Source organism: Bos indicus, chromosome 17 (genome assembly GCF_029378745.1).
Source record: "Bos indicus isolate NIAB-ARS_2022 breed Sahiwal x Tharparkar chromosome 17, NIAB-ARS_B.indTharparkar_mat_pri_1.0, whole genome shotgun sequence".
Lineage (NCBI taxonomy): Eukaryota > Metazoa > Chordata > Mammalia > Artiodactyla > Bovidae > Bos > Bos indicus.
Genome location: NC_091776.1, coordinates 882686 through 902747, shown reverse-complemented (window position 1 = coordinate 902747; position 20062 = coordinate 882686).

Here is a 20062-nt window from a genome sequence, read left to right as displayed (position 1 = left end):
GGATGGACTGGTTGGATCTCCTTGCAGTCCAAGGGACTCTCAAGAGTCTTCTCCAACACCACAGTTCAAAAGCATCAATTCTTCGGTGCTCAGCTTTCTTCACAGTCTGACTCTCACATCCATACATAGCCTTGATTAGACGGATCTTTGTTGGCAAAGTAATGTTTCTGCTTTTCAATATGCTATCTAGGTTGGTCATAACTTTTCTTCCAAGGAGTAAGCGTCTTTTAATTTCATGGCTACAATCACCATCTGCAGTGATTTTGGAGCCCAAAAAGATAAAGTCTGACACTGTTTCCACTGTTTCCCCATCTATTTCCCATGAAGTGATGGGACCAGATGCCATGATCTTCGTTTTCTGAATGTTGAGCTTTAAGCCAACTTTTTCACTCTCCACTTTCACTTTCATCAAGAGGCTTTTTAGTTCCTCTTCACTTTCTGCCATAAGCATGGTGTCATCTGAATATCTGAGTTTATTGATATTTCTCCTGGCAATCTTGATTCCAGCTTGTCTTCTTTCAGCCCAGCATTTCTCATGATGTACTCAAAATATAAGTTAAATAATCAGGGTGACAATATACAGCCTTGATGTACTCCTTTTCCCATTTGGAACCAGTCTGTTGTTCCATGTCCAGTTCTAACTGTTGCTTCCTGACCTGCATACAGATTTCTCAAGAGGCAAGTCACATGGTCTGGTGTTCCCATCTCTTTCAGAATTTTCCAGTTTATTGTGATCCAAACAGTCAAAGCCTTTGGCATAGTCAATAAAGCAGAAATAGATGTTTTTCTGGAACTCTCTTGCTTTTTCAATGATCCAGCGGATGTTCCTTGAAATACTAAAAATAGAGCTACCATGCGTGTGCATGCATGCTCAGTCAATTATTCATGTCTGACTCTTTGCTATCCACTTTGTAGCCTGCCAGGCTCCTCCATGGGATTGTCCATGGGATTTTCCAGGTAAGAATACTAGACGGGTGTTCATTTCCTTCTCCAAGAGTTACCATATGACCCTGTAATCCCACTCCTGGGCATATATTTGGAGAAAAACATGGTCTGAAAAGATGCATCTATCCCAATATTCATTGCTGCTGCTGCGTCACTTTTGTAGTGTCAGACTCTGTGCGACCCCATAGATGGCAGCCCACCAGGCTTACCCGTCCTTGGGGTTCTCCAGGCAAGAACACTGGAGTGGGTTGCCATTTCCTTCTCCATTACATGAAAGTGAAAAGTGAAAGTGAAGTCGCTCAGTCCTGTCTGACTCTAGCGACCCCATGGACTGCAGCCTACCAGGCTTCTCCCTCCATGGGATTTTCTAGGCAAAAGTACTGGAGTGGGGTGCCATTGCCTTCTCTGCAATATTCATTATAGCACTGTTTATAATGGCCAAGACATGGAAGCAACCTAAATCTGTAGGATTTAGATTGAGGAATGGATAAAGAAGATGTGGTACACATATACAATGGAATATGCATATATACAGCCACTAAAAGAAATTAAATAATGCCATTTGCAGCAACATTTATGGAACTAGAGCACGTCATACTGAGCAAAGTAAGCCAGACAAAGCAGGAGAAATATCATGACACACGTTGTATGTGAAATCTAAAAAGAAATGATACAAATGAACTTAGTTACAAAACAGAAACATACACATACTTTGAGAAGGAACTTAAGGTTACCAGGTAGAAGGATGGGGTAAGGAACAGTTAGGGAGTTTGGAATGGGCAGGTACACATTGCTATATTTAAAATGAATAACCAGCAAGGATTTGCTGTATAGCACATGGAACTCTGCTCAATGTTATGTTGCAGCCTGCATGTATTATGAGTACAGAATGGATTCATGTACGTGTGTGACTTGGTCGCTTTGCTATTCACCGGAAATTATCCCAACATTGTTAATTCACTATACCCTAATACAAAATTTAAAAGTTTAATATATATATATATATATATTTTTTTTTTTTCAAGCCCCAGTATCTCAGAATGTTCTTTTATTTGGAGATAGGTTATTTACAGAGTAATCAAATTAAAATGAGTTCATTAGTGTGGATCCTAATCCTATATTGCTTGTGTCTTCATAAAAAGGGGAAATTTTCACACTGATTTGACTGACGTGGACAAAGAGAAGAGCATCTGAAGACACCAGGAGATTTCTGTCTACAAGCCAAGGGATGCCTGAGGCCACCAGAATCAGAGGAAGATATCTCGAGCAGATTTTATCCCACAGCCCTCCCTCAGAAGGAATCAACTCTGCCAACACCCTAATTTCAGTCTTCTAGGTTCCAGGATTTTGAAATAGTACATTTCTGCTCTTTAAGCCACCCAATTTGTAGAACTTTGTTATAGCGGCTTTACCAAACAAATAAATACTGTTAATGCACTAGTAGTTAAAAGGAAAGTGAACTCATTCTCCCTACTCAATCATAAACTAGCTTTGAAAATCGAAAGCATAGAAATCTATGTAAATAAAATTCAATCAATCATGCTAATTGTAACTTCCCTTCCCATCAGTAGTTCTTAATCAGAGGAGATAAGACATCTAGGGGACATTTGGAGACATCTGGAAATATTTTGTCATAACAGGAGGAGTAGCTGCTGGCACCTAGTGGGTCTGGAAGCAAAGGATGCTGCTAAACACCCTAGAGTACACAGGCAGCCCTTCACAATAAGATCCATCTGGTTCAAAATGTCAAAACTACTAGTTGACAAATTCTGCTTCTTACGTTTTAAACCAGTTTTCTTTATACATAATATATTGTTATTTTCATTCAATAGTTGAATGCTTTCTACACTTCATGTGAATATGAAAGGATATTTATTAAAACATATATTTGCTTAATATTATAAATATCAAGTGCAATATGGCACACCATACACACAAAAAAGTGGCTCTTCTGTAAGCATCATGCCCATCTGCTTACTGCCACTTTGTTTAACTATCTAATGTAAGGTTCATTGTTCTTTTTCTATTTTTCAATCTGCTTAAAGCAATACATCACTGTCTCCATATTATACTGACTAAATCTTCTCTAATAAAATGGCACATGTCTGAAGAATGCACCTGCTCAGAAACGGGTTTAGTGAATCCAGACTGAGAGGAAAGTAACAGACAACCTGCTACTAGGTTCTGATGTGATGGAACTGACACTACATACTCTGTGGTTTCTATTCTGATGGTCTATGCAATCTTCCTGGTATAGTATGTCTCCCTTCCTGGTCCACAAAAGGATTAAAACCCTTTTAACCATTTGAAATTCTGATTTTTTTCTTTAGAGAATGTGTAATGTGTTAATATATATTTTTTTCTTTTGATGAGTCTGAATTCAAATCTCAAATTGAGATAGCTAATGAAAAGATGTCTTGTAGTTTCACATAAATGTCTGCTGGTCTTTTATATACTTTAACCATTGTTTATTTGAATTTGATGTACGGCTTTTCTTAAAAGAAAAAAATAGGTTCTAAATTACTCCAAAGATCAGAATGAAACACACTGACAGCTTTATTCCATGTGTATTAACGTTTATTCATTTACTTACCATTCCAGAGAACAGTTTCAAATGGTCTTTGACCAGGAAGAATCTGAGTATTTCATGTTTCTGATAAAAAGGTACCATTTTTTCCTACATAAATGTTTAAAGCCATTACTTGATTCACAATAACTCTAAATTGATAGGTCTAAATACAAAACAGAGAAGGCAATGGTGGCCCACTCCAGTACTCTTGCCTGGAAAATCCCATGGACAGAGGAGCCTGGTAGTCTGCAGCCCATGGGATCGCTAAGAGTTGGACTCAGCTGAGCAACTTCACTCTCACTTTTAGCTTTCATGCATTGGAGAAGGAAATGGCAACCCACTCCAGTGTTCTTGCCTGGAGAATCCCAGGGACGGTGGAGCCTGATGGGCTGCCGTCGATGGGGTCGCAGAGAGGCGGACACGACTGAAGTGACTTAGCAGCAGCAAATATAAAACTGCACAGGTGAATGGTTTGCTGAAAACAAAAGTTGTGTGCATTTTAAAACGTTATCAAGAAATAAGTATTACCTATATTGTACAAAACAAAATTAAGTGTAAATGATCTTACAACCTTATGTCACATTTTTACTTGAATATTATGCTATTGGAAGAATATTATAAGTCTTAAAGGGAGCTTAAAGAGAAGAGCTTAAAAGGAAGCTTGCAACCTCCAGAGGCAGCAGCTCCACAGCTTTTTGTTGTATATGCTGATAAAGCTTTCGCTGAAAGCTTAGAGTGCTGTAATTGAAGGAAAATAAGAAACTTTAAATGTTTGTATGTGCTTGTTGTTTATTTATTTATTTGTCTCCCAGGAGAATGAAATCCTTGAGGCTTCTGTCAAATACCACTCTTGCTTCCCAAAAAACAGGGTTTCCTTGGGGAAAAGATGCAAATCTTTTCAACAGCAGAGAGTCAGGAATAAACTGAAGGATAATAGAGCTGTGTGAAGTATAAGCTTCAATGTGAATGCTGTCAGCATAAATTGTGTCATTAATAATAGTAATACATAATAATAATAATAAAAACAATACCAGAAGACAGAGTTTTGAGAAAATAAAAAGGCAACAGTGTGTAGTGCAAAGCTTAGGAAGGGGAGTCTCTAGGGAAGGAAATGTGCAGAGATTTTATTGTAATGCAGGAAACAGAGCATGACTGTAAAAAAGAGTGAGTTCTAAAGAAGAAGAAAAAAAAAGTCAACCACAAATAAAGAATATAAGGCAAAGGGGTCATGAATGTATGAGGAGTTAGAGTAAAGACAATGAAGACTTATTAAAGGAACTGATGTTGAATAGAAATTGAACAAACCTCCAAAAGAGCCTGAAAGCACTTTCTGACATGGAAGTAACAATAAATAAAGATGCACAGATAACAAAGGCAACTTTGAAATACTGATATAGCCATTGGGGTTTATTATTCTAATAATAGGAGGTAGAGAACTATGATAAATACCCTTATGAGAAGGGATTTGTGAATTAAAACTAACCTGACACTTCTATATTTGCTTCTAATTTATTCTTATATTTTATAAAATTTATTGATTGTCAGTTTGATTGTCAAATGATCACTTTTAATTAAAGTATCACATAAAATTGCTAATCAATCTAGCATCTGAAATAAAAGTCCTTAGTAGATTGTTGATGAAAATGATGCCAACAGGTAACAACACCACTTCAATTAATTCTGTTTAGATCCTTTCCTAATAATTAGAGATAAAAGGACAGATACGATATAATCAGTAATCCAGAATGGATAGTTTCCTGACAGTATTTTTTTTTTTCATTTGATAACCTCCCTTCTGTTGAAGGTAATGAATTCTCAAGCACTCAGAGAGGTGGAACTCATTTGGTTATTCCTAGTTCACTCTGCCCCAGATCTCCCTCATCTAGTCTGTCTTAGATAGTCAGGAATTGTTCAGCAGTAGCTGACGAATTATTTATTATTTCTGGCACAATGCTCAGAACCCACTGGGAAAATTCCACACTGGGTTCTACACAGCCAATGGAAGCATTCTTGAGCACATATTTTATAATCCTGCAGGGCTTGTTTTACAGCAGCTATTTATTCATTCTATCATCTCAAATTTACTAGTTAAAACCTGTGATCTGGCAGATACTAAGCAGTTTTCCCTGCCCATCTGGGATCTGGATTAAATTCTAAATGCAACTCCTCTGAAAACTAAAGACTAGCATAACCTAAATCCTACTGACATTTACAGGCAGGAGTAATCACTTCTAAATGGGAAGTCCAGAAAGGTATCATGGAAGAACTAAGTTGGAATAGGTTGGAAGTGCCTCAAAAGGCAAAGATGTGAAGGAAATTAATTCCTACATATTACAGGCAGAATGAAGGCAAAAATCCTAAGTGTAATGTTACAGAAAGTAAGTGAGTAGGTAGGAGCCATTCAAGGTTGCCTAGAAAGCTGGATATAGCAAGGAAAGCAAAAGAGATTCCACTGTGAAAACAGGCAGGGCCTAACAAAGAAGGTCAACTCTCCAAGGTAGCTGAATCATTAATAAAGGCAACGGAAAGCTCCTAAGCAAAGGAACATATTTAGTATGATAAACTTTCAAGTGTTTTGAATTGACTAGTGAGCATAACTGCAGGTACAAAATTCAGTTAATAGAAGTAGGTATAAGTTTTTTTTTTTTTCTTAATGGGAAGTGAAAAACTGGTTTAAAAACTCTGATGGCATCATCATTACTTTTTATACTCAAGGTACCCAGCACCTTATACTGTATAAAGACAAGAAAATGGTTTGCTAATAAGCAAAGATTTAGAAGTAAGTTAGGAACATACACAGAACAGTGAAAACCAAAGAAAAATCAATGCCAGAGGCTGTGGCATGGTTAAGAAGGACTAAATGACTGATTGCTTTTCATAGGGCAACATGACAATAAAGAGAAAAATAAGGGGTTAATCAGTGGGTGGCAGAAAACAGGAGGCAGAGAGTCTTAACTCCTATTTCAAAAAAATTGAAAGGGAAATTTTAAAAGAGAGACTGTTTGGTAAAAGGTAAATAATGAATTAAAAGGTACCTAAGAAAAATATACTTGATGAGACAAAGCCTAGTGTTCAGGAACCAAGAGACCTCCAGCAAGAGATCAATTATAGATAAAATTAAACATAAAATCCAGTCACGAATATTTGTTTAGCACCATTATGAACTGAAAACCATGCTAAGCAATGGAGATATGAAGATGAAAATACACTGTTTCTGTCCCCACAGAATCTATATTCACAAGGAGAATCATCTATGACTAACAGAAAATTATTATGCAGTAATGACTTTAATTAAGGCATGTACCAATTGTAATAAAAATATGAGGGGAAGCAAAGAGTTATAGAAGATGCTGTACATCCATTTTATCTCTTCTCATTAAATGAACTCTTCTCATGCTTTTGCAAAATCTTCTCACTCAACAAAGTCTACATGGTTTGAAAAGACTGACCAAGATTTCCAGCGGCAGGATAAGCATACAACCCTGGGCCAGATAATCAGAATAACTTATCCTTCAGTGACTAGGGGATGGACATGTGACCCAGTCTAAGTCAAAATCCTTCACAGAATATTATTTAACTATTAAGTATCAAGACAGAGCCATTTTCTCTTTTTAAAATGCTACATACCAGAATAAAGCAAGCTTTGAGTGTAAGGGTTCACTGTGCAGAAGAGAAAAGCCAGCCTGATAATGAAGTCAACCACGAGGAATAAAAACCAAAGAGGAAAATAAAGATAATAAAAAAGAAAAAATCCCTAATATATTTTAAGATCCTTAAGACTTTGTCCACATTAGTTCTTTGAGAAGATAGATAAAATAGGCAAACTGTTAGCCAGACTCATCAAGAAAAAAAGGAGAGAAGAAGCAAATCAATAAAATTACAAACAAAAATGCAAAATTTACAACAGATAGCATAGAAATGCAAAAGATTATAAGAGACTACTAAAGTAATCACATGGCTAATAAAATGGACAACTTGGAAGAAATGGAAAAATTCTTAGAAAATTATAAAATTCTTAGAAAAGTATAACCTTTCAATAGTTAACCAGGAAGAAATAGAAAATTCTAACAGACCCATCACAAGCACGGAAATTGAAACAGTAATTAAAAATTCCAACAAACAAAAGTCCAGGACCAGTTGGCTTCAAAGGTGAATTCTACCAAAAAGAATTAGCTCTTAGGGAAGAGCTAACAGCTATCCTACTCAAACTCTTCCAGAAAATTGCAGAGGAACGTCAACCCCCAAACTCGTTCTATGAGGTCACCATCACCCTGAAACCAAAACCGAACAAAAATGCAACAAAAAAAGAAAGCTACCAGCAAATATCACTGATAAACATGGATGCAAAAATCCTTAACAAAATCTTAGCAAACAGAATCCAACAACATATTAAAAAGATTATACATCATGACCAAGTGAGATACCCCAGGGATGCAAGGATTTTTCTTTCTTTTTTTTTTTTTAAATTTTATTTTATTTTTAAACTTTACAATTTCAACATTCACAAATCAGTCAATGTGATACACCATATTATCAAATTGAAGGATGAAAACCATATGATTATCTCAATAGATGCAGAGAAAGCCTTAGGCAAAATTCAACACCCATTTATTATAAAAACTCTCCAGAAAGCAAGCATAGAAGCAACATACCTTAACTAAATAAAAGCCATATACATCAAACACATAGCAAACATTATCTTCAATGGAGAAAAATTAAAAGCCTTTCCTCTAAAGTCAGGAACAAGCCAAGGGTGCCCACTCTCACCACTATTGTTACCATAGTTATGGAAGTCCTAGCCACAACAATCAGAGAAGAAAAAGAAATAAATGGAATCCAGATTGGAAAAGAAGAAGTAAAACTCACTGTTTGCAGATGACATGATCCTCTGCATAGAAAACCCTAAAGACAAAAAAAAAAAAAAAAAAATTACTAGAACTAATCAATAAATATAGCAAATTTGCAGGATATAAAATTAATATGGAAATCCCTTGCATTCCTATACACTAACAATGAAAAACAGAAAGAGAAATTAAGGGAAAAATCCCATTCAGCATTTCAATGAAAAGAATAAAGTACTTAGGAATAAATTTACCTAAAGAAACAAAAGACCTATACAGAAAACTATAAAACACTGATGAAAGAAATCAAGGATGACACAAATAAATCCTGAGAAATATACCATGCCCATGGACTGGAAGAATAAATATAATGAAAATGAGTATTCTACATAAAGAAATCTATAGATTCAACACAACCCCTATCAAGCTACCAATGGTATTTTTCACAGAACTAGAACAAATAATTTCACAATTTTTATGGAAACACAAAAAAACTCAAATAGCCAAAGCAATCTTGAGAAAGAAGAACGAACCTGGAGGAATCAACTTTCCTGACTTCAGACTATACTACAAAGTTAAAGTCATCAAGACAGTATGGTACTGGCACAAAGATGAAATATAGATCAGTGGAACAAGATAGAAAGCCCATAGATAAATCTATGGACGCCTTATCTTTGACAAAGGGGGCAAAAATATACAATGGAGAATAGATAATCTCTTTTACAAGTGGTGCTGGAAAAACTGGTCAACATGTAAAAGAATGAAACTAGAACACTTTCTAACACCATACACAAAAATAAACTCAAAATGGATTAAAGATCTAAATGTGAGACCAGAAACTATAAAACTCTTAGAGGAAAACATAGGCAGAACACTCTCTGACTTAAATCACAGCAAGATCCTCTATGACCCACCTCCCAGAGTAATGGAAATAAAAATAAACAAATGGGACCTAATTAAACTTAAAAGCTTTTGCACAACAAAAGAAACTATAAGCAAGGTAAAAAGGTAGATTTCAGAATGGGGAAAGCTACCAACAAAGAATTAATCTCCAAAATATACAAACAGTTTATACAGTTCAATACCAGAAAAATAAATGGCCCAATCTAAAAGTGGGACAAAGAACTAAACAGACATTTCTCCAAAGAAGACATACAGGTGGCTCATAAATACATGAAAAGATGTTTGATATCACTCATTATTACAGAAATGCAAATCAAAACCACAATGAAGTACCATCTCACACCGGCTGAAGTGGCTGCCATCAAAAAGCCCACAAACAAATGCTGGAGAGGGTGTGGAGAAAAGATAAGCCTCTTAAACTGCTGGTGGGATGCAAACTAGTACAGCCACTATGGAGAAGAGTGTGGAGATTCCTTAAAAAACTGAAAATAGAACTGCCATACAACCCAGATATTCCACTGCTGGGCAAACACACCAAAGAAACCAGAAATAAAAGAGATACATGTATCCCAATGTTCATTGCAGCACTGTTTGCAATAGCTAGGTCATGGAAGCAACTTAGATGTCCATTGGCAGACAAATGGATAAGAAAGTTGTGGTACATATACACAATGGAATATTACTCAGCTATAAAAAAAAGAATGTGTTTAAGTCAGTTCTAATGAGGTGGGTGAAAGTAGAGGCTATTATACAGAGTGAAGTAAACCAGAAAGAGAAACACCAATACAGTATGTTAACATATATAAATGGAATTTAGAAAAGCGGTAACAACAACCCTGTATGCAAGAAAGCAAAAAAAGACACAGAGGTAAAGAACAGACTTTTGAACTATGTGGGAGAAGGCAAGGGTGGGATTATATGAGACAATAGCATTGAAACATGTATATTACCATATGTAAAATAGATGACCAGTGCAAGTTTGATGTATGAAGCAGGGCACTCAAAGATGGTGCTCTGGGACAACCCAGAGGGATGGGGTGGGGAGGGAGGTGATGGGGGTTTCAGGATGTGGGGAAACATGCACACCATGGCTTATTTATGTCAATGTATGGCAGAAACTACCACAATAGTGTAAATAGTTTGCCTCCAATTAAAATAAAGTAATTTTTTTTTTTAAAGACATTGTCCAGCATAATTAGAAGTAACCATCCAAACTCATTTTCCACATTGGTTTGACAAAAGTGTTTTAACATACTGTTATGGACTGAAAGTCTGTGTCCTTCCCAACATTTGTTCTGAAACCTTAACCCTAAGGTGATAATGTTGCTGATCCTGCTCACAGTGCCAACTGTCTTGCTGTTCACACTGTGCACACTTCGTTGAACCCAGTGTAGCCAAGGCATGAGCTAAGAGGCTGGAAGATGTGAGGATCCATAGAAACTGTAGACACATTTATTCTCTCCTGGCTGGTGCAGCAGCCATAGCAGCAGACATAATATCACAACATAACTGCACACAACCCTTCAGGACTTTTCCAGGTGAAGCTCATACAGGCATACCACACAAAGTAACTATGATCAAATGGATATCTCATGATGTGCATGTGCAGTACTGTATTTGATCTCAGCTGTTACCCAGTCATTATTTAGAAAATGTGGGGCAAGAGAGCCTGAACATGCCATCTTGGCTAATTTGCTCTCTCTCCACAAATGGTGTTTGGAGATGGGGTCTTTGGGAAATAATCAGGGTGATCTGAGATCATGAGGGAGGGGCCTGGTCTGATGGAGTTAGTGTTCTTATAGAGAGAGTGTTTTCTCTTTTTCTCTCCACTTACATGCACTGAGGAAAGGTTATGTGAGGATACAGAAACTCAAGGAAAGTGTTCTCACCAGACACCAATCCTGCTGGCAGTTTGAACTTTGACCCCCAATCTTCAGAACTGTGAGAAATAAATTCCTGTTATTTAAACCACCCAGTTTATGGTATTTTGTTATGGCAGCCCTAGCTGATTAAGATAACTATCATATACATGGTCATTCAGAACCTTATGTATTATATATAATTATTTGGTTAGTAGTATCTAATGGTGGAGAAGGAAATGGCAACTCACTCCAGTGTTCTTGCCTGGAGAATCCCAGGGACCAGGGAGCCTGGTAGGCTGCCCTCTATGCGGTCACACAGAGTCGGACACGACTGAAGCGACTTAGCAGCAGCAGCAGCAGTATCTAATGGTGATTTTTGTCTATCTCCATTACTAGATCATGACCTATATTGGCAGTGCTCCTTTTACTACTAGATATACAGTCATCAATGCCTTACATCTAATAAGGTTAGAGAATCAATTCCAGAAGTCTGAGAACCAATTCAGAAAATTCATCCTTAAGATTACACACTTCTATAACCTCTTTCAGTATCAAGAAAGGGAGAGATTTTTAAGGAATTGTTTTATACAATTGTGGGAGCCAGAAAGTTGGAGATCTGTATGGCAGGATATCAGGCTAGAAATTCATGTAATAGTTGATGTTGTAGTCTAGGGTATGAATTTCATGGATCAAAGGCCTGGAAAATCAGGCAAGGATTCTATGTTGCAAATTTGAGAATTCCTTCTTTTAGAAACCTGTCTTTGCTCTTGAGGCCTTCAACTGAATGGATGAGGCCCACCACCCTGGGGAATGTAATCCAGTTTACTTAAAAGCTACTGATTTAAATGTTAATTACATCTAAAAAATATTTTCACAGATACATCTAAACTGGTATTTGACTAAATAACTGGGCACCATAGCCAAGGGCACACAAAAAATTAACCATCACCTCTACATAAAGATTTGTACACAATTGTTAGTATCAGCTTTATTCATAAGGATTCCAACCTAGAAACAATTCAAAACGCCCATCATCAGATTAACAGATATAAATTATAAATTATAATGTCCATTCAATGAAATATCACTCCCTAATAAAATGTAAGCTACATGAATGACTCTCAAAATCATTATGCTGAATGAAAAACCAAACCAGAATACACATTGTATGATTCCATTTAATCAAATTCCAGAAAGTGCAATCTACATTTACAGAAAAGAAAAAAGAGAGAGAGAGAGAGGTGTACATGCCAGGAAAAGAAGATGGGAGGAGGAATGAATTACAAAGGGAGGTGAGAAAAGTTTGGGGGGTGGGAGTTATGGAAATGGCTTTATTTTGGATGTGGCAATAGCCTCATTGTGTACATATGTCATCGTTCATATGGTAGACACTCCTAAGAAGGCCCCAACAATCCCCACTTCCTGGGAGTCATGCCCTGGTGGAATCCCCTTTGCTTAAGTGTAAGTTGCATTTAGTAACTCACTTTTTTGTAATCTAGTCATAGTTGACACATAACATATTATTTAGGTGGTGCCTGTAAAGAAAGCTGAGTACTGAAGAATTGATACTTTTGAGCTATGATGTTGGAGAAGACCCTTGAGAGTCCCTTGGACTGCAAGTAGATCCAACCAGTCCATTCTAAAGGATATCAGACCTGGGTGTTCATTGGAAGGACTGATGCTAAAGCTGAAACTCCAATACTTTGGCCACCTCATGCAAAGAGTTGACTCATTGGAAAAGACCATGATGCTGGAAGGGATTGGGGGCAGGAGGAGAAGGGGACGACAGAGGATGAGATGGCTGGATGGCATCACCGACCCGATGGACATAAGTATGAGTAAACTCCAGGAGTTGGTGACAGGGAGGCCTGGTGTGCTGCGATTCATGGGGTTGCAAAGAGTCGGACACGACTGAGAGACTGAACTGACTAAACTGAGTGGTAAAGAGTCAGCCTGCCAATGTAGGAGACGTAAGAGATGAGGTTTGATCCCTGGATCGGAAAGACCCCCTGGAGGAGGGCAGGGCAACTCACTCCAGTATTCTTGCCTGGAGAATCCCCATGGACAGAGGAGCCTGGTGGGCTACAGTCCACAGGGTCTCAAAGAGTTAGACATGACTGAAGTGACTTAGCACAAATGCACAACTCACTTTTAGTGAATCAAATATGATAGAAGTGATGCATAGTCACTTCAAGATTAGATTACAAAGAAACAACTATGGCTTCAACCTGGGACACTTTCTCTCTCTCTCTTTCTCTTTCTTTTTCTCTCTCTCAAGCTGTATATATACTTTGCTCTGAGGGGAACAAGCTGCCCTGAAGAGGTTCACAATAGCAAGGGTTGATATATCCAGCCAACAACCCACATGAGTGAACTTGGAAATGGATCTCTGAAGCCTGCCAATAGTCATGGGAGTGAGTTTCAAAGAAGATTCACACTTTGTTCCACATTGAGATGACTAACTCTGGCCAACACTTTCATTTAAGCCAGAGTACCCAACTCAGCAGTTAAAAATGAGGAAATACAGAATTTTTGTTGTTTTAAATCACTATGGTTTAAGGTAATTTATCATAAAGTAATAGATAACTCATACACTTATAAGATTGTACCTTTTAAACATATGTGCAGTTATTAAACTGCCTATCAGTTAAACCTCAATAAAGCTGAAAAGAAAGAAAAAAGATAAAGGAAGGAGGGAAGAGGAAGAAAAAGGGAGCGTGAAGGGGAAAGTGAGGGAGAGGGAGAGGAAAGTAGAGAGGGATAGGCAAAGGGAGAGAGAGAGATATGCAGGGAGGGGGCAGAGAGGATGGAATAAAGAAACTGTGAGGCCAGAGCAATCACACATGGTCAGAATAAAGAATGGAAAGGAAGAACATGATATGGATGCTTAATGTTCTTGATAAATATTTCAATGACTCATTTGTTGGAAGGAAAAATAGAAGTTTATCTATTTGGAATACCCAAATCCTACAAAAGAGTTATTTAGAACAAGAGTTAAGTGTAATGTCTTAGAAACAGCACTAGGCAAGTAAGAAAATGGCTGCTCCAACTTCCTGATTCATTACACATTGAAATTAGGGACAGGAGAAGACTCTATCAAGAAGACATCTTATGGAAATCAAAGGTAGACACTACTTATGAAAAGAACTTAGAGTGTTGTGCAAAGCATCGAAGTGTCAAGGAGCACGGATTTTAATTGACACGGAGGAAATGGTATGGTGGAAGAATATCAGTAGAAAGATATAATTAGGGGAAGATTTAGACAGCAATATTTGAATTTGATTACAAGAAGATCTTCCCTGGTGGCTCAGATAGTAAAGAATCCACCTACAATATGGGAGACATGGGTTTGATCTCTGGGTTGAGAAGATCCCCTGGAGGAAGGGAACGGCTACCCACTATAGTATTCTTGCCTGGAGAATTCCACAGACAAAAGAGCCTGGCAGGCTACAGTCCATGGGGTCACAAGGAGTCAGACATGACTGAGCGATTTTTACTTTGCTTCCCTGGTAGCTCAGACAGTAAAGAATCCACCTGCAATGCAGGATACCTGGGTTTGATTACTGGGTTAGGAAGATCCCCTGGAAGAGGGGATGGCAACCCACTCAAGTATTCTTGCCTGGAGGATCCCCATGGGCAGAGGAGACTGGTGGATGACAGTCCATGGGGTGACAAAGGGTTGGATATTACTGAGCGAGTAAGCACACAGTACGCACACAAGAAAGACTGTTGCCTGAAAGACTATTGCTTGAATCTGAAACAAAGACAAGAAGTGAGAGGGTGAAATATCCAAATTGAACAAAATGCAAAGCTGTTACAATTACAGTGGAGTAGACTTAACAGTAGGAATTAAGAGAGACACATATTCCTCTGTAATAGAAGTAGATTCCTGATTGTATACACAAAGTGAACTTATATTCAAAGACATTTTTAACCCTTGAAAAACAACTGAATACAAATTGGAATTCAGAAACTGGAAACCGATCATTTAATCTTCTACATGAGATTACTCATGTCTATTCCATGGTACAGCAGATATTTTGATTGTACACTCAACACCTGTTGTCCCCTTCTTCCTTTAAAACAGAACAGCTATTTTACTCACATTTCCACCCCTGGGAAAGGTATTCTTACCTGCAAACCACAGGTAAATGTTGGTTAGCCCAAACCAACTGTAGTTATCCCATTATTTCGCCAATGGCAGGTTTATGGACAGGTATGTAATCCAGTTTGGAATAATGAAACAGACTTAAAAGGAATTGAGAGAGAAGGAGTTTTTTAAAGTTTTCAACTAACACACAAGAAAGCAACATTGCCTCCTCTGTTCAACTTGCTCTGTCTGTTGCATTGACTAAAAAGGGATATCTTAATACCCTGGTGGGGAGAAGCCTAAGGTCCCAACTAACTCGGACCTAACACAATAGAAAGCTAGAAAACAAAGTGAAAACGCTTGATGACATGTTGGACCAGTGAATTAACCAAACCTAGAAATACCTATCTCCCAACATTTGGTCATTGAGTTGATTTGCAGCTAAATATAGCCAAATTGATTTACTCAGGACATTAACTGCATGGTATATTAAAGTGTGACATGAAAAAAGAGTCCCACCACAGGCTACCATAACAAATACCACATATTGGGTGATTTAAAACAGAAATTTATTTTCTCACAGTTCTGGAGGCTAGAAATCTATGAGTAAGATGTTTTCTTTCAAGGTCTCTCTCCTTGGCCTGTAGATGCCATCTCCTTCTAGTGTGTCCACATGGTCTTCCCTCTATGTGCATGGTCTGTGCCCAAGTTTCCTCTTCTTACCAAGACATCTGTCATATTAGAGCCCACCCATATGATTGCCGTTTACCTTAATTGCCTCTTTAAAGGCCCTGTGTCCAAGTAGAGTCACTTTATGAGATACTGGGGTTTAGGACTTCAACATATGCATCTTGAGGGGACCCAAATTAGGCCATAACACTTAGTAATTGGCACTGTGCTAAATTCTGGGGATGAAAATTTAATAAGAATGGTCCCTTTTCTCATAGCACTTTCATTTTAGTAGGAAAATAGCAATTAAACATGATTCTTTAATTACAGGCACAACTTGGAGAATAAAAAGTATGACAGCATAGAGTCATGACAATAAATCTAGTCCAAATGGAAGCAGTTTTGCTTCCCAGGGGACATGTGACAACATCTGAAGACATGTTTTATTGTTGCAACTTGGGAGAACTACCAGCAGATGCTGCTAAACACCCTACAATGCACAAGGAAGCTCTCACTCAAAAATTATCTTTTCCACAATGTCATAGTGACACTGTTGGGAAACTCTGACCCCACCTACAAGATCATGGAAATGTCCTTTAAACTGACCTCTGAAGAATTTATACTGATTTACTGAAAGAGCAGAGTAGAAATGGAATTCTAGGCAGAGATAACAGCAGATATGAAAGCCTTGAGTTAGCAAAAAAAATGGCACATGTGAGAACTGAAGAAAGACCAATTACAAAACACTACAGGGAGGGGAGATAAAATAGGAGGAGGTACAGCAAGAGCAGGAGGCAGTTCATGCAACCCTGGGCCATGTTTGGGACTCTGGTCTTTATTTTTAACTTGGTTGAAGAATGATGGTGAAGCAAGGAGTATGAAGGATCAAGGAGAAGGTAAACCTACACTTCTTTAGTGATTTAGTGATGTTTTGTGTGGTAAATCTTAAGATGATAAAAAAAAGGGGGGGGGGTATTCAAAGGAGAAAAAGAGCACTCATGAAAAATTGGATGTGGGAAAAGAATTGGGAGGTAAGACATCCTACCTAGGTAGGAAATTTTGTTTTGTGCTTGGAAAAATCTAACAATTCTGTAGATCTAAGAAAGGTGCAAAGAAGGAATAGTAAGGGTGAAACAGAATCAGGAATGGCTTCAGTGTCTAGAATTTACACTATAGGACAATGATTTTCAAGCTTTAGTTTGAGTAAAATCAACACTGAAGAGCTTTTAAAAGTATAAATTCCTAAACTTGTGTTCAACCTCCAGTTTTCTAATCAAGGTCAAGCAATTTTCACTTCTAAAAGAAATCCTAGGTGATTTTTTTAATGAAGGTCTGAGGCCTTCTCTACTTTTCCCTTCAGAAACTCTTCAGGAAAGTGTGAGTTGATTTTCACTGTAGAAGGTATCTAGTGACAATGTGAATGCTGATCTGAAGGGAGGTAGGGTGACTCTGGAGGTAAAAGAACCAGATAGGAGAACATTATGGTAGATCTAATAACTGAGGAGAGAATGTGAGTTATACACAGAAGGAAAGGTAGAGAAAGCTGGGGTTTCCTTGAAAGCTAGAATTGGCAGAGCTGAAGTAACTGATTGAATGTAATTATGGGTGACTTCCAGGCTTTCAAGTTGGGTTACTGGGTAATGGTGGTACCATTAATTAGAATGGAAATCCAAGTCATGGAGCAGCTTTGGAGGATAGGTGAAAAGTGGTAAGGTGAGAGTGCCATAGTCTACCCAGTATTTTCCATAGTTCAGTAGATGGTTAGAGATGGAGGTTAGTGCTCAGAACATAAGCCTAGACATTAGAAATCAAATTGGGATCAGTTGTATATGGCTTATTATACAAGCCTTGAGAATGGTAAGATTTCTCATAACAATATTTAGAATGAGAAAAAATGAGGACAGAAGAATACATCAACAATTAGAAACTGAGCACATGTAGAGTCATAGAACAAAGGAAAGGGATAGTCAAGTAGATGACAAAAGAAAAGAAAAAAGGCTAAGAAACTAGGGAAGGAGGAATTTTTGTGACTTACTATTTCCAATATGTTGGTAATATAAGGGAAACGGGAAGCAACCTATGAAACACTATAATTATAATTTTGCAAATTTTCATATATATTTAATTATAAATAAAAGTTACACTTATATAATGCTTACTACATGCTGGGTACAGTCCAAGTATATGTCTAGGACATAAGTACTACTAGCATTCCTGTTTTATTAAGTAGAAAATTAAGACACACAGAGGTTAAGTAACTTGCCCAACATCCTACATTAGTACCATGCACTCTTGCTCCAAAGTTCACACTCTTAAACTTTATGATATAAATCCTTTATTCTTCAGTTAAAAAACTTACTGCAAAAGGTCATATGTTTTCCTCCATAGTAGTACATGCACAATACCTAATTCTAAGTGCACAGTGGATACTTATTGAATTGAATTCTCTGTGTAGCTAAAACCGTGAAACAAAAGGAAGTCTCTCTTCAAAAAACAGAGGAAATGATCATTACTGATTCCACCCATAGATGTTTCTAATTAGGAAAAGTTAAGGCAAAAATAAAAGGAAAGGAAAGGATGGAAAAAATAAAAGGAAGGTATGGCAAGAGGGATAAGAGAAAGATGGGAAAGGAAGGGAAAACAATCTCTCAAAACGAATACACATTTTTAGCCATAGCTCCTTAGATTCTGAGATGTTTTCTTGATTTAGCCTTTAATTCATTTTGGAACATTACAAAATTCATCCTCTCTCTCAGGACCCCTATTCTTGTTTTTCACCAAATGGGGATCAGATTTTCATATTCCTAAAATAATTAGAGCTCCTTGGGGTAAAATTATTATCAAACCACAAAAGAACATTTGATTGGTGTACTTGTGGGCTGTTACCAAAGGAACAATCAAAAATTTGAAGCTGTGAATTTTCCATGTAGAAAGGAGCAATACACTTATATGAAAAACCTCTCAGTCAGTAAACAATTCTAGACAAGCTAAAGGTTCCTCAGTTTCCGTGTGAAATAGTATTCATTAATGAAGGTGTTCTTCAATCATAAATAAAAAGTTAAAATTGCCTTACTATCCTAATATCACTACTTATAAATTATTATTTTAAAGATCTAAGACTTTAGCATTTGTCTTCATGGTTCTACAAGGTCAGCCTTGCACTAAACACATAAATATGAAAACAAGTGTCAGCTGACTCATCAGATATTAGAATATGTTGACAGCATTCAATGACTATTCTATTACAAAAACTATAGAAGGAAAATAGCTTCCTTAGTGATTCTGGTGATGGTCTGACCTGGTTAAAGTAAGTTTGTGTAGAGGTGTAGAGGAACCTGTGGAGGAGCAAAGGTAGTTTTTTTCCAGCTGCCCAACATCCTGGAAGGTGGTTTTGCTTTCTCTTCCTAGAGGAATTAAAGAAGATATCTTATGTCTTCCTTGAAAGTCAAATTCATTTCTTATTGACCTTGATTTTATTTGGTTGAACATACTTCATGTTTGTCTCCGTGCTCACTGATAAATACATAGTGTGTACTCTCTTCCTAGTGTCACTCCCTGAATGAGCTCCCACAGACTCACCAATTTTAACGCCATCCTCTTGCTCACCCTCAGGCTGCAATCCTGACCTCTATCTCTTGCTTTAGAATTGTATTCATGCTATTTGATATTTCTTCTTGGGTACTACTATCTCAAACTGAATATCTTCAAAAGAGTGCTCCTGCTTCCCTCCTATAGGATATGCTTCTTTTCAACCTCAGCATTATAGCACCAGTTGTCAGTTCATCTAAAAATTAGGAATAATATTTAATTCTCTCTTTTGCTTATACCCACATCCAATTCATTAGCAACTTCTATCAACTTCATTTTAAAATATATTCCAGGGAAGATCAAATTAGGATGGCAGAGTAGAAGGATGTACCCTCATATCTCCCAATGAGAGCACCAAAACCACAACTAGCTGTCGAACAACCAGCTGGAAGACTCTGGAACACACTAAAAAAGATACCCCAAGTCTGATGCTTGGGGCTGGTGCACTGGGACGACCCAGAGGGATGGTATGGGGAAGGAGGAGGGAGGAGGGTTCAGGATGGGGAACACGTGTATACCTGTGGCAGATTCATGTTGATATATGGCAAAGCCAATACAATATTCTAAAGTTAAAAAATAAAAGAAAAAAAAGATA